The sequence below is a fragment of the Nicotiana tabacum genome, chromosome 17 (assembly GCF_000715075.1).
Source record: "Nicotiana tabacum cultivar K326 chromosome 17, ASM71507v2, whole genome shotgun sequence".
In the NCBI taxonomy this organism is placed as follows: Eukaryota; Viridiplantae; Streptophyta; class Magnoliopsida; order Solanales; family Solanaceae; genus Nicotiana; species Nicotiana tabacum.
Genome location: NC_134096.1, coordinates 74,429,802 through 74,446,135, shown reverse-complemented (window position 1 = coordinate 74,446,135; position 16,334 = coordinate 74,429,802).

The following is a 16,334-nucleotide window of genomic DNA, read 5'->3' as shown; positions in this document are numbered from 1 at the left end:
GTTTAAGAGGAAACTCATCCATTTGATCATCCTCAACGTCCACATCCCCTAAAGCAATGTTTCCAAGCTCATTGTTTTCCATGGTTGCACCTACAATTTCCCAACATGTTAGTAACACGGAAGGAAAAGAAGATATTCCAAAAACACACTCAAATATTTAGCTAACATCGTTTTTAACTCCCTAGCAACGATGCCAAATATTAACCTATCGCTCATAATGCACACCTCAATACAAGGCATTAATCGGTCGATTGCAATTATAGTAACCCAACAAAGAGTCGGGATCGAATTTACTGGGAGTTAGATGGGAGTTAGGAGTATATATTCTAGTGCGTGAATTTGAACTATCTAAATTTGTACTTTCACAAATTGGTGTTGTTTCTATTTCTATTTTAAAACTAGAGATTGTAAAGTAAAGGAATAAGACTAGGATAATTATTTTTGTTGTTTTTCAAGTTTATAAAAAGCCCAGGGCTATGACCATCACCTAGGTGTTTGCCTAATGAGATATAAACCTTAATGCTTGTTTTGTTGATCGGGTGTATTATAGCTATTAACTCTCAATTACCCACTCAATACCTCTCGGTCAGAGAGTGGTTTTGCCCAATTTGGCTTTCAGAGAGTGTTTTTGCCCAATTTGGCTTTCTCAAGTCCAAATAGGTATCACACAAAACGGTTGATAATAGATCAATTCGGGTTATTACTATTTTTAGGTTGAACCCTTTAATTGGATTGATCAATCTCTCGATTGAACCAATTTTTTGTTAGCCAAGTTTTCCTAAACTACGTTTTTCTTTCTCAAGTAGAGACTAAGTTAAATAGGCATGAACTAATGTTTGCAACCATTAATTCCACAAACTAAAACATGAACAAGGCTAAATAATAAACACCCAATCATAAACAAGCACTAAATTAAATACCCATAAGGTTTACACACTAGGGTTGTGTCACAACTCTAGTAAGAATCTAGCTACTCATACTTGAAATTCAAGAATAGAAGAAAAAATACTAATTAAACTCATATTGTAAAGTTAAAATGATAAAATCTATAGTAAAATACTCCAAAATATAGAAAACTTCCAAAAGAGGCAAAGAAAAACGGCCATAGGACTTGATGATGTCAAAAGTTGACCTAATTTTGTGAAACTCGTCTATTTATACAAGGTTTGAAATTTCGGACAAAAATGCCCTCGGGAGGTTCTGCGGCCGCACAATTCCATGTGCGGTCCGCATAATTCTTCATCTTGCAGGAGCTGGGATTCTACGGCCGCACAATTCATAACTGCGACCGCGAGGCAATGTTTCTGTTGTTCGCAGATTTATCACTGTAGACGCAATCTGGTCTTCTGCGGTCTGCAGATTTATTACTGCGGACGCAATCTGGTCTTCTGCGGTCCGCATCTTTACTTCTGCGGCCGCACAATTCTTGTGCGGTCCGCAATTCTGAGGGACTTGGATTTTGGAAATTTGCACACCCTTTAAAGTTGATCTCCAGCTCTTCATTTGCGGCCGCGCAATTCCTGTGCGGTCCGCAGTTTTCTAGAAAGCCTGTTGGGATTTTTTTCATTATTTGCGGTCGCAGATGGAATTCTGCGGTCCGCACTTTGTGTGCTTCTCTGCCCTTTATTGCCTTGTGTTTACATTACTCCTTTTTGAGTCGTATTTCATCTCAGGAGTCCAACATCCAACATTCCTGCAATTTTGCACATTTTATTAGTTTCGGGAACACAATTTAACGCTTTTAGACTAAAACAAAATCTAAAAGGTCCTAATAAATAGTCAAAATCCCCACTTATCAACTCCCCCAAACTTAAGTCTTTGCTTGTCCTCAAGAAAACAAAATAGTTCCCACCTCCACAAGTTAAGGGTCATATCAGCCAGTCAAAGGTGAGCTATTCTCACATCAGTTGGGACCAAAAATTACCCACACTACTTATGTATTATCATCAAAGCGACAAGTTAAGCATTTATGCACATATAGTTCTAATGTGACACTTGAGCATCAAGAGTTGACTTTATTCATCAAGGAAGCTCACTCTCTCCTATAGGTCATTGTGGATCTCAAACTCCTCCTCATCTACTCTCCGTTTTCCTCACTTACTTAAGAATTTTAGCACGCAATCCAAAGATTTGTGAAAGGTTCACTCATCTCTCTCAAGAGAATGTCGCAAGTACGACTTTAAGTACCATATACTTGCCCCTCATGTAGATTGCCACTAATATAAGCTCACTCTGCTTGAAATCAAGTAGGGCTTTTTCGGGATGTAATGAAGGCTTTGGACTAAGGTTGGATACACTATGGATGAGTGGGTTCACATTTCCTTAAGCACTCTGTTTGGTTTTTTGTCCTCGGCTCATGCTTTGCCAATTCTTTGAGGCACTTTCTTTTCCTTGGGGAACTAGAGAGACTTAACATCACTCTTTCTTGATCATGACATTGATTTTCTCCCTCTTTGGTTTCTCCATGTTTTGGGTCATTACCTTTCTTTGAAACCCTTCAACTCTTTCACTTATTCACTTCTTCTTTTTTTTTGCATTTTTGTTTTTGTTCTTTTCTTTTATTGCCTTTCCTTCTCATCATTTATTTTTATGCCTTAATATCTCTTTCAAGTTCCTTGTCGCTCCCCCAAACTCAAGTTTTTAGCTAATTGTTTCACAAAAGTGTTAAGGAAAGCTCGGGTGCCAAGAGAGGGTCACGACAAAACGGGTAAAGGCTTGTAACATGGTTATCAAATGAGCAAGGCTCGAGGCTCAAATGGGTTGACTAGGGATAACAACATTGGTAGGCAATGAAAAATTCAAGCGGGTCAAGGAAAGCCTACAATCACTTCTCAAGCCAAGCAAAACTTAAGATTTCGCCTTGAAACACATTCGGGGCAAGTTCTAGACCTTTCGCACGGGTACTTGGACTATCAACAAAACATCTCACCCCTCACGCAATTGGATTGTTAAAGAGGATAGAGTCGAGGGCCCACAACGACCACATGCAAGATTGAAAACCACTATGGTTCGATTAAACCACTCGATGATTACCTAAGTCAACATAAGAGTCACAAAGTCACTAACTAGAGCTATTTCTTTCCAAAAACTTTGTTTCAAACCATAAGCACATAGTTAAGTGTGTTGGTACCAAGTGAAGCATGTTTGACTCTTCGAGCATGACTTAATTAGGTCTTTTTATTTACTACTAATATTATTAACTAAACACCAAAAACTTACTCAATCCCTTAAGAAGGTTGTCACACCATCCATCGTTGGGAAGAGTCACCTGGTTCAAACAAGAACTACCTTTGGAACAAACTGTGGCATTGAGAAAACCAAAGGCTTATTGTCTACAAAAACATAAAAAGAAGCTACTAAATCAAGAAGGAGCTTCTCATTCAAAAAGAAGCTACTAATTCCAAAAGAAGGTAGAATCTACTCACTTAAACACTAACTAATTAGAAAACAAACATAAAGAAGCTACAAAGCAAAAACTATTGAAAGCATAACAAACATACATACTGAGGGAGAATGAGAAGATATATACATAATGCGATAAGAAGATAGAATATATATAGAATGAGGAAAGAGATGAAAATATTATCAAGTTATTACAAAACAATTGTCTTAGAATCATCAAATATAATCAAATAAACTTCACACCCCGAATAAAAATAAGCATTGTCCCCAATGCTTAACAAAATAATAATAAAGGAAGGGTAAGAGTGAAGAAAACTCCCTATGGCTCTTTTGCCATCTCTGTGTCCACAACAGCGTCACCACCCTCACTCTCTTCAAACTGGATCTTATCATCCTCTACTCTGGGAGTGACTGAGTTGGTGAACATCTGACGCACTGCTTCAGCAGTGTCAACAACAGAGTCTGGCTCCTCAGACTGGCCAGCTGGTGATGTAGGTGCTGTAGGATCTATGCCTGGATGGTGTGGGTCAATCAACATATCAAATGGAATATGTCCGGCTGCCGCATGCTTGGTAACCTATCTCTGGAGCTTGTCCACTGACTTCTTGGAGGCTTGGGACTTTCTCATTTTCTTAACTTCTTTTCCCAGCTCTTCGATCACTGACCCATGCTGTACCAATGTAGCCATGCTAGTGTTTTGGTTGTCCAGGAGCTTCTTCAGAGTATCTTCCACTAATGGGGGAATCTGAGGTGTCGGCATAGAGGACCATTCTGCAACAGTACTGGATAAGTCAGACAACTTTGCAGTGGCTATCAGCATCCAGATTTTGAGGCTCGCCAATATATGGGAGACTCACAGTGCAGAAAGTAGAGCAGTAGCATGGACACCAACTTCAAAGTCGAGGCGGAACCTATGGTAAGAATTGTTGTGGGAACTAAGGATGGTGGTAGAGGCATGGTTGCAACACTAGATAAAGGGTTGGCTGAAGTGGATGGAATATCAACTGCCTATGCAACTACCACCGGTGGCTCATCAGACTGGCCTGTGGTGGTAGACGGCTGACCCTTTTTCTTAGGGTTGTGTGCATCCATTAGTGAGTACCATGAGAAGGGCTTCTTCGGCCGCACATTTTTGTCAAAGTCCCTCGGCTCTACCCTCGCATCCGTGAGATACTCTGTAATGGTGTTGGGATATGGGTAGGATGTGTCAGCTTGCCGAGCGACCATAGAGATATTGGCCGACATCACGTCACCCACATTGATGGGGTACCCATCCATGATGGAAGCCACTAGAACTGCCAGCGGGATAGGAACATATGTCTCATTCTGTCACGGGTCTAGTCGGCTGCATACAAAGGTTTTCCACCCCTTTGCCTCAAACCTCAACGTACTCCTGTGAATAGAAACCCCTGTTATGATCCATGGTGGTGGTGACCCAGGAGATGCCAAAATCTGAGCTAGCCAAGGACGAGCTACATCCCCAAGTGTACATTTCTCTAAGTACTCTGTGGGCTCGACATCATCAAACCCCAAGTAAGTGTTCAATGTGTGCTGATCAAATTGCACCTTGAGGTTCCTCACTTTAGTTACCTTTGTCCCTTTCTTGATATGCGCCACATTGGCATAGAATTCTCGGACAAGGTACTCCTTCGCATCCGCACGCTCTGGATAAACCACATCCGCCCTTTGCGTTCCCAAAATTGCCTCAAAACTGCAGGGTTATACTTTTCTAAATCTTTCAACTGAAATTATTGCTCAAGAGTGAGTGACCTCACTAGCCACCAATCACGGAAGCTGGAGAAAGCAGTCAAACTGACAAATCGATCCTTCCACACCTCTTTCTTCTTCGACCGCTCAAGGCCAGTAACTGTAGCATCTCCCCCTCTCCCATTATCGGGGATGTCCTGAACTGATGTCTCTGGTTCCTGGGGGACAGGTGTAGTAGAAGGCTGACTGGAACTCTCCGAACCCTCAGAAGTACTGTGTGATGTGGGTGACTCATCCTTGAGCTGATTCCTCTCTGGCAGCCTTGACTGGACAGCCGACTGCTCATGTGCAGAGGTTGAGTTGTCCTCTGATGCTTCCCTAGATGGGGCATAAGAATTGGTCTCGAAAAATCCTACACCTCTTCCTCTGCCGGCTGCTGTCTTCTTTCTGATTCCATGTTGTTGAACACTAGGCAATGGTCTCTTCCCTTGTCCCCGAGAAGGGTCACCCCTTCCTTTCAAAGTGTTGCCTCAACCTCTAGATCGAACCATTTTCTATACCAAGCAAAGGCGATCGTTAGTTGCAATTCAAGTTCAGACATAGAATGAATGTAGGGACACACCAGAAGATACAGTGAGAAAAACAGTAGAAACATGTTTGCAGGGTAGGGAGTTGCGGCCCGCAGAATTTTCATTGCGGCCGCAGAATGGGCCTTGCGGACCACACAATTTTCCTTTGCTGCCGCAGAATTGGATTATGGTCCGCACATTTCTCATTGAGACTGCAATTCATATAACACCAAAATGTCAACTCTTTGATAACAGAGAATTGGTTGTTTTGCGTCCGCAACCAGTTTTCTGTAATCTGCACAAATTGTCTTGCGGTTGCTCTCGAGAGTCACAAATTTGACAACTCTCTGATCACAGGAATTAAGTTGTTCTGCGGCCGCAATGGGATTTCTACGGTCCGCACATTTTTCATTGCGGCGGCAGAAACATGCCTTACTAAATTACCCTAGACTTTAACTTCTGTGGACCGCACAATTTCTTGTGCGACCGCAGATTCCAACCAATTACGAACAGACAATCATTTTTACTAGGGCTTGAAAGTTGTGCACAATTTTGACATGGAAACAACATCTAAGCATGAAAATCGATTTACCCATTCCCCTTATAGCACTTTTCCAGTCTACCCACTACATATTTAACCAACATGGTTGTTCAAATAGATTCAACAGACAAATGGTCTAAATTTTTGCTAAAAATCTAAAAATTAAAAGAAATTAACAAGATGATGAAGCATACTAGATGTGAATGAGTGCAAGAGCAAGCGATGAGTGATAAATAGTTTCTAGGCTTGTGAGAAAATAATTTAACAAGAAATTTCAAGTTGGTGCAATTTGTGAGCTCAGAGAGGGGAAAAGGGAACAGTGCCCTAGCCTCTCTATTTATACTCAACGGTTTCTGCCAAGGGAAAGAGACATGAGTGCGGCCGCAAAATTCCAATTGTGGTCTGCACTCTATTACCTAAGTAACCAGTTGCCCTTGCATTTTGCAGTCTGCAGAATTTGGTGTGCGATAACATATTTTTTTGCGGACCGCTGAGTTTGTCTTACGGCCGCAGATTGGCCATATTTCTGACAGACCAACTTCAGAGAGTTGCCATTTTCCACCTTCAATTTGTGTGGTCTGCAATGTAATTGTGCGGCCACATAGCACCTTTTGTAATAGCAACCATAATTGTGCGGTCCGCACAATACAATTGCAGGCCGCAATTCTTTCCACACTTAACCAATTTTTTGGGCACAATTCCTGTAAAGTACACTCATCCCTGTGGCACATTTTAAATCCAGTTAGCACAAAAATAACACCTAACTACAAAAAAAAAAAACCTGGGTTGCCCCCAAGAAGCGCCTGATTTAACATCACGGCACGACGTAGATTACCATCATTTGAAATGAATCACTGCCACAACATGGCCATTACCAACTTTTCCCATATAGTGCTTCACCCGGTGACCATTGACTCGGAATACCTCATTATTTTTGGTCTTCAAGTCCAATGTACCAAAAGGCGTCACACCTAAAATTTCAAAGGGACCACTCCATTTAGACTTTAGCTTTTCTTGAAACATCCTCAACCGTGAGTTGAACAACAAAACAAGATCGCCCACCTTGAACTCTTTGTTTCAAATGTATTTGTCATGCAAATATTTCATCTTTTCTTTGTATAAGGACAAACTTGCATAAGAATGGTACCGGAACTCATCCAATTCATTCAAATGTGCAACCCTCAAATTAGCGGCTACATCCCAATCAAGATTTAACTTCTTTAGATCCTACATGGCTTTGTGCTCAAGTTCCACGGGAAGATGACAAGATTTTCCGAACACCTACCGGTTTGGAGACATTCCGATTGGAGTTTTGTAAGCCGTCCGATAAGCCCATAATGCATCATCGTGCTTCTTGGACCAATCCGTCCGGTTAGCATTCACTATTTTGGACAAGATACTCTTTATTTATCGGTTGGAGACTTCCACTTGACCGCTAGCTTGTGGATGATAGGGAGTCGTAACTTTATGAGTAACACCATACTTGCTAAGTAAAGTGTCAAAAGCCTTCTTGCAATAATGCGACCCCCCATCGCTTATGATAGCCCACAAAGTACCAAACCTTGTGAAAATATTCTTCTTCAAGAACGCCACCACACTTCTTGCTTCATAATTGGGCATGGTAATGGCCTCAACCCATTTAGACACATAATCAACCGCGACCAAGATATAAGTTTTTCCACAAGAACTCACAAAAGGACCCATGAAGTCAATACTTGCATCTTTGTTAAGAGTGGGCCAATAGAAACTGCCATTTGACATTCATCACATCTTTTCGCTACATCACTTGCATCTTTATAAAGAGTGGGCCAATAGAAATCGCAACTTAGCACTTTATCCGCCGTTCTTGATCCACCATGGTGACCACCATATGGATCAGAATGACAAGCCCCAAGAATATCACTTTACTCTTCTTCTGGTACACATATTCTAATTACCCCATCCGCATAAATTCGGAAAAGGGATGGCCCATACCAATAATAATCTTGACAATCTCGTTTGAGCTTCTTCCTTTGGTTTGAAGAGAACTCATATGGGATAATTCCACACACAAGGAAATTTGCTAGATCCACGAACCATGGCACCTCCTGCATTGAAATAGCCAAGAGTTGCTCATCGGGGAAGGAGTCATTGATCTCAAGGCCATCATGTGGCCTCCCCTCCTCCTCAAAACGAGACAAGTGGTCTGCGCTGGATACTCACTCCCTTTTTGATCTTGGACGTCAATATCAAACTCTTGCAACAATAGAACCCATCTCATCAACCGAGCTTTTGAATTTTCTTGCTCATAAGATAGCGAAGTGCTGCATGATCCGTATGAACAATAACCTTTGCACCCATCAAATACGGGCAAAACTTCTCAATTGCAAACACAATGGCAAGGAGCTCTTTCTCCGTAGCGGTGCAGTTGACTTGGGCACCATTCATGGTCTTACTAGCATAGTAGACTTGATGAAAAATCTTGTTGATGCCTTGTCCCAAAACAGCTCCAACCGCTACATCATTAGCATTGCACATGAGCTCAAAAGGGATACTCCAATTAGAGAAATCCTTGATGAAACGCCGGCAAAACCCCGCGTGGCATAAGAAACTTCGCATGCCTTTCACCGAAGTTGGAGGTGGAAGCTTAGAAATCACCTCAATATTTGCATTGTCGACTTCAATGCCATTCTTTGAGATCTTTTGGCCAAGGACAATGCCTTCCTCGACCATGAAATGACACTTCTCCCAATTTAGCACCAAATTCGTTACTTCATATCTTTCTAATACTTTATCCATATTTTTCAAGCAATCATCAAAGGAATCCCCAACCACTGAGAAGTCGTCCATGAAGACTTCAAGGAAGTCCTCCACCATGTCCATGAAGATAGCCATCATACACCTTTGAAAAGTCGCCGGTGCATTACATAAACCGAATGGAATCCGCTTGAATGCGAAAGTACCATAGGAACATGTAAAAGTTGTTTTCTCTTGATCTTCCAGAGCAATAAGGATTTGGTTGTAGCCTGAATATCTATCTAGAAAGCAATATAAAGCACGGCCGGCCAACCTATCAAACATTTGGTCAAGGAAGGGAAGTGGAAAATGATCCTTCCTTGTGAATTTGTTGAGCTTGCGATAGTCCATACACACTCTCCACCTGGTCACCATTCTTGTGGGAATCAACTCATTCTTATCATTGGTGACCACCATCATGCCTCCCTTCTTTGGGACACATTGCACCGGAGAAGTCCACAAACTATCGAAAATGGGGTGGACAACCCCGTCATCCAACCACTTGATGATCTCCTTTTTGACCACTTCTCGCATAGCCTCATTGAGTCTCCTATAATGTTCAATAGATGGTTTGGCGTCTTCCTCCAAGTTGATCTTGTGCATAAAAAATGCGGGGCTTATTCCCCAAATATCCGCTAATGTCCATTCAATATCCTTCCTCTTCTTATGTAGCACCGCCAATGTAGAGTCAACCTAGACGTTAGTCAAACAAGAGGAAAGAATAACCGGTAAAGTAGAACAAGGTCCAAGAAATTCATACCAAAGATGTGGAGGCAATGGCTTCAACTCCAAGGTCCTAGGCTCTTCAATTGAAGGCTTTGTAGGAGGAGTTTTCCTATTTTCAAGATCCAAGTAGAGTTTCCGGGGTGCATAGTTGTACGACCCCATTCCTTGCAAATAATTCACACATTTCATGAAGCCATCCATCTCGTCATCATCAAAGTTGAGCAAGACGACCTCCAACATATCACCCACATTGATCGTGGCACTTGTATCGTCAACAATCACATTGGTCACCAAGTCCACAAAAGAACACACTCTATTGCTATTAGGTTGCCGCATAGATTTGCACACGTGGAATACCACCTTTTCATCACCCACCCAGAAAGTGAGTTCTCCGTCTTCCACATCAACAAGAGCCTTCCCTATAGCAAGGAAAGGTCTTCCAAGAATAATCGGCACCTCGTAGTCCATTTCACAATCAAGAATGACAAAATCCGCTGGAAGAAGGAATTTATCAACACGAACCAATACATCTTCAATCACTCCCAACGGTCTCTTCATGGTATGATCGGCCATTTGTAATCTTATAGATGTGGGTCTTGGTTTCCTAATTCCCAAAGTCTTGAAAACTGAATAGGGCATCAAATTGGTACTTGCCCCAAGATCACAAAGAGCTTTAGCAAACTCGGCACTTCCAATGGTACAAGGAATTGTGAAAGCACTGGGATATTCCAATTTAGGAGCCATTGAATGAACAATTGCACTCACTTGATGAGTGACTTTGATAGTTTCAAAATTCATCGACCGCTTCTTTGCCACCAAACCCTTCATAAACTTTGCATAACCGGGCATTTGTTCTAAAGCTTAAACTAATGGCACATTGATCGGGAGACTCTTCATCATGTCAATGAACTTTTTGAATTGATTCTCGCCATTTTGCTTAGCAAGCCTTTGAGGATATAGGGGAGGAGGCTTAGGTAATTGTGCCTTAGCCATTTGCACTGCTGGTTCCGGTATGTCAATAACGTGATCCCTAGACGGGTTCACTTTCTCTTGAGTCTCTTCCACATTGTCATCAATATCAATCTGAACTTCATCATTTGATTGCATCACATTTCTCGGGGCCTCTTCTTCTTGTACCACTTCCTCATCATCCACAAGATTTCTTTGACTTGAGGTGGGTGCATTCCCACCTCTTCCACTTCTTGTAGTAACGGCCATGGCATGTCCCGTATTGTTCCCACCCTTTGGGTTCACCACCGTGTCACTTGGTAGTTCCCCCTTAGGACGAGAATTTAGAGCTTGAGAGATTTGTCCTATTTGCACTTCTAAGTTGCGGATCGATGTGTTGTGGGAGGCAAGTTGAGCATCGGAATAGGCATTCATCTCCATCATTTGCTTGAATATCTTCTCAATATGTCCCATTTCATTGTTGGAAAAACTAGGACCATGGGAAGGATAAGGAGGCGAGTTACTCGGTTGTTGATACATCAGGGGCTTTTGAAAACCCGACTCCTGGTTGCCTTGATTATTGTTCCTCCCACCTTGATTATTATCTCCCCAATTACCTTGATTTTTTTCCATTCCAATTTCCTTGATTGTTGTTGTTATACCAATTCCCTTGATTGTTTCCACCACTCTAATTATCTTGGTTGTTAGAATTCCAATTGCCTTGATTGTTTTGAGGTCTCCATTATTGTTGATTTGGGCCTTGGAATTTATTTCGTTTCCCTTGAAAGTTGTTCATATATTGCACCTCCTTTTCTTGGTCATTGTAAGAATCATATTGATCAAACACACTATCTTCTTGCATAAAATTGTCCACTCATTGTTGCACTTGTAGACCCTTGGTTTTTCGATTTATCACATGAGTATCATTGGTAATTCTTGCCACTAACCCTCCGAGGTTAGTCATGACTTGTTGAAGTTGAGCCTTTGCTAGTTTATTCATGGTGGTAGTCAATTCGGCAATGGCTTGCCCATGGTCATGCAACTCTTTGTGAAGGTGGATCACGTTGGGATCACCTTGTGGAACATTAGCCCGAGATTGCCATACCAATGATGTGTCCGCCATTTCATCTAAGATATCACACGCCTCCGCATAAGGAATAGTCATGAAGTTCCCACCGGCAACTTGATTCACTACACATTGGTTGGTTGTGTTGATCCCACGATAGAAAGTTTGTTGAATCACGTTCTTCGTCATATCATTGCTGGGACATTATTTAACCATTGTTCTATATCGCTCCCATATCTCGTGTAGTTGCTCATTGGGCTCTTTCTTGAATGCTAGAATCTCATCTCTAAGTGTAGCCATGTGCCCCGTAGAGAAGTATTTAGAAATAAACATTTCCGCCAATTTATCCCAAGTATGAATGGAATGGTTCGGCAAACGTTCCAACCAATCTAAAGCTTTCCCCCGTAAAGAGAAGGGAAAAAGCCTTAGCCTCAAAGCTTTCTCGGAGACATTTGTGTTGTTTACTCCCCCAACACATGTCCATAAACCCCTTCAAATGTTTGTATTTGACCTGGAGCACTGGTGAAGAAGCCTCGTTACTCTAGCAAAGTGAGCATCACATTGATTATTTGAAAGTTGCCCGCCCTAATACGGGGAGGGACTATTGCACTTGCATATCCTTAGTTGGGAAACACCTGGTGTGGAGCCACTCGTGGTGGAGGTGGGGGTGGAACGGGGCACATTGTCATGAGGCACTCAACCTCTTCTGTTGGCTTAAGGTTCAAGAGGAACCTCATCCACTTGATCATCGTCAATGTCTACATCCCCCAAAGCAATATTTCTGAGCTCATTGTTTGTCATGGTTGCACCTATAATTTCCCAACACCTTAGTAATACGGAAGGAAAAGAAGATATTCCAAAAACCAACCTAAATATATAACTAACACCGTTTTTAACTCCCCGGCAACGGCGCAAAAAATTGACTATCGCGCACAATGCACACCTCAAAACAAGGTATGAAACGGTCGATTGCAATTATAGTAACCCAACGAAGAGTCGGGATCGAATCCACAAGGAGCTAGATGGGAGTTAGGAGTTTATATTCTAATGCGTGAATTTGAACTATCTTAATTTGCACTTCCACAAAATGATTTTGTTGCTATTTCTATTTTAAAGCTAAAGATTGCAAAGTAAAGAAATAAGACTGGGATAATTATTTTTGTTGTTTTTCAAGTTTGTGAAAAGCCTAGGGCTATGACCATCACCCAGGTGTTCGCCTAATGGGATAAAAATATTAATGCTTGTTTTGCTGATCGGGGTGTATTATAGCTATCAACTCTCAATTACCCACTCAATACCTCTCGATTAGATAGTAGTTTTGCCCTATTTGGCTTTCTCAAGTCCAAATAGGTATCGCACAAAATGGTTGATAAAAGCTCAAGTCAGGTTATTACTATCTCTAGGTTAAACCCTTTAATTGGGTTAATCGATATCTCGATTGACCCAATTTCTTGTTAGCCAATTTTTCCTAGACTAAGTCTCTCTTTCTCAAGTAGAGATTAAGTTAGATAGGTATGAATTAATGTTTGCAACCATTAATTCCACAAATTAGAGCATGAACAAGGCTAAATGATAAACACCCAATCATAAACAAGCACTAAATTAGATACCCATAAGGTTTACATACTAGGGTTGAGTCACAACCCTAGTAAAAATCTAGCTACTCATGCTTGAAATTGAAGAAATAGAAGAAAAAATACCAATTAAACTCATATTGTAAAGTAAAAATGATAAATCTATAGTAAAATACTCCAAAATACAGAAAACATCCAAAAGAGGCAAAGAAAAACGGCTACAGGACTTGCTGATGTCAAAAGTTGACCTAATTTTATGAAACTCGTCTATTTATACAAGGCTGGAAATTTCAAACAAAATGCCCCTCGGGAGGTTTTGCGGCCACACAATTCCATGTGCGGTCCGCAGAATTCTTCATCTTGCAGGAGTTGGGATTCTGCGGCCGCACAATTCTGAACTACGATCGCGAGGAAATATTTTTGTGGTCCGCAGATTTAGCACTGCGGCCACAACCTTTTCTTCTCCGGTCCGCACCTTTACTTCTGCGGCCGCACAATTCTTGTGCGGTCCGCAATTCTGAGGGACTTGGAACTTGGAAATTTGCACACCCTCTGAAGTTGATCTCAAGATCTTCTTTTGCAGCCGCTCAATTCCTATGTGGTCTGCAGTTTGCTAGAAAGCCTGCTGGGATTTCCTTCGTTGTTTGCGGCCACAAATGGAATTCTGCGGTCGGCACTTTGTAAGCTTCTGTGCCTTTTATTGCCTTGTGTTTAGATTACTCCTTTTTGAGTCAGATTTTATTTAGGGAGTCCAACTGCCAACATTCCTGTAATTTTGCACATTTCATCAGTTTCGGGAATACAATTCAATGCTTTTTAGACTAAAACAAAAGCTAAAAGGCGCTAATAAGTAGTCAAAAACCCCACTTATCAGCGATGCTTTCTTCACATTTGCGGGGTGTTGAGGGACGGGATATTTAGCCTCATTTTCATATTTTGGAACCCTAGGCTCGGTAGGAGGGGATTTTGAAGAGGGAATTTCATTTACAAACTTTGGGTGAGTGATTTTAATCCATTTGTAATCATACTCCATCGATTTATCTTAGCTTTTAATATCAAAATCATGTGAATCAAAGTGAAAATTTGTGAAACCTTATCAAGTTTTTGAAAAATACGAAATTGAGTTTTGAGAGTCGATTTGGACTCGGATTTTGAAATTAATCACATATATGAACTCGTGGGGGCATGGGTAGTCAGAATCTACCATTGGACTCGGGTTTTGACCGGGTGGGCCCTGGGTTGACTTTTGTTAACTTTTTGGGAAAAGTATAAAGATCTTTGTTTTATCTATTGTAATTGATTTTCCTAGTATTGTTTGATGATATTAAGTCGATTTTGATTAGATTCGATTGGTTTGAAGGCAAATTTTAGAGGAAAAGCCCCGATTGAGCTTTGATTTTATTGCGGAGCGAGGTAAGTATTGCATCTAACCTTGACTTGAGGGAACTAATGTAACACCCCGAAAAATTTCAAAGTATTTTAAGACCATTAAGAAGATTGACGGGTGCTAATTATAGTAATTCAGGTGTGAACATGACTAATAATATGAAGGATATCAGTTGATCATTGATAATATATGCATGAGATGCATTAAGAATGGTTTATTGTCTAAGAAGAGCCATAAGGCTAAGTCAAGTTAAAAATTATATGATGAGATAAAGTTTCAAGTGAGTTCAAACAAGACCTAACTTCAAACGAGCATATATCTCAATATATGAAGATTATATGGTGTATGACCTATCAAATGAAAGGTCTATGTGTCTATTTCCTAATTCTTCAAATCGTTCGTCATTTGAATACTTCTACAATGAGTTATGGACTTTTTACCAAAATATGGTAGTGCAGCTACACAGCAGGCTACGCAACCTGCATAGCCAATTACAGATTTCGGCCAAGGAAAGTTCCCATGCATAACTTTCATGCGTAGGCTACGTAGTGAGGCTACACAACTTCAAGGGTCATTTTAAGGGGCTGAAAATGTGGGTTTAGAGAGAGAATGTGTTAGTTCTTCAACTTGGAACTATTTTCTAGAGAGAAAGATGAGCTCTTCCACCATGGATACACTTCAAGGTAAGTTATTTTGGTACAAGGAGGATTATATAACATCATTTAGTGATAAAACTAATATTATTATGGATCAAATCCATAGGAAATGGGTTGAATCTTCAAGAACACAAAAAAGAAGGAAAGTGAGATTCTTCCACCAAGAGGTAGTTCCTTCACTTGAGCTTCATATATATGTCATATTGGAGTATGGGTAGCATGTTTATGAGTTTTATTTTGAAGTTGAAATGGGATATTGTATGAACCCTAAGGGTGGGTCTTGAAAATGATAGCTTGGGCAAATAAGAAGATGGATAGCGATGAATTGATATAAATAGAATTATTTTGAGTTTCTAATGATTCCAACAGACTTAATAACTTAATTCATGAACGAATTGAATAGGGAATCACTATTTGGACAAGATGTAGTACTAGTTCTTGAAATGGGTGTTCTTGAACCTAGAGTTTTGTCGGAGAAGATGATGAATAGTGATTTGATTATTAATGACTCCAAATGAGTATTAAATCATAAGAATGGAATTGAATAGGCTAATAGGTGAGCCTATTGGATAATTTGGGATGGTTGAAGGCTTGTTGCCGAATTGTGAAGTCTAAATGGATATTATGAATCTTTTTGTATTTATTTTGATGTAGTTGGGATATCTAATGGTAGATACTGAATTGTGGGGGATATTTGGGCATTTTAATCAATAGGATAATTGTAGTATTTTTGGAGCTTGAAGTTTGAGGTAAGTTGATTAAGACTTACCCTTCTTGAGGAATTCTCTTTAAAAGCATGTCTTAAGTTGGTACATTGTATTATTTATAAATGTGCATTCGTACTTGTGGGGACAAGCGGGAAAGATGTCACCATGTATTTCTAAATTGTTCCTTATGAAGTGTCATGTAATTTATAAAAATATTATTTTCAAAACTTGTTGGAAAAATGACACTTAAGGAAATTTTTATAAGTTTTATTAAAA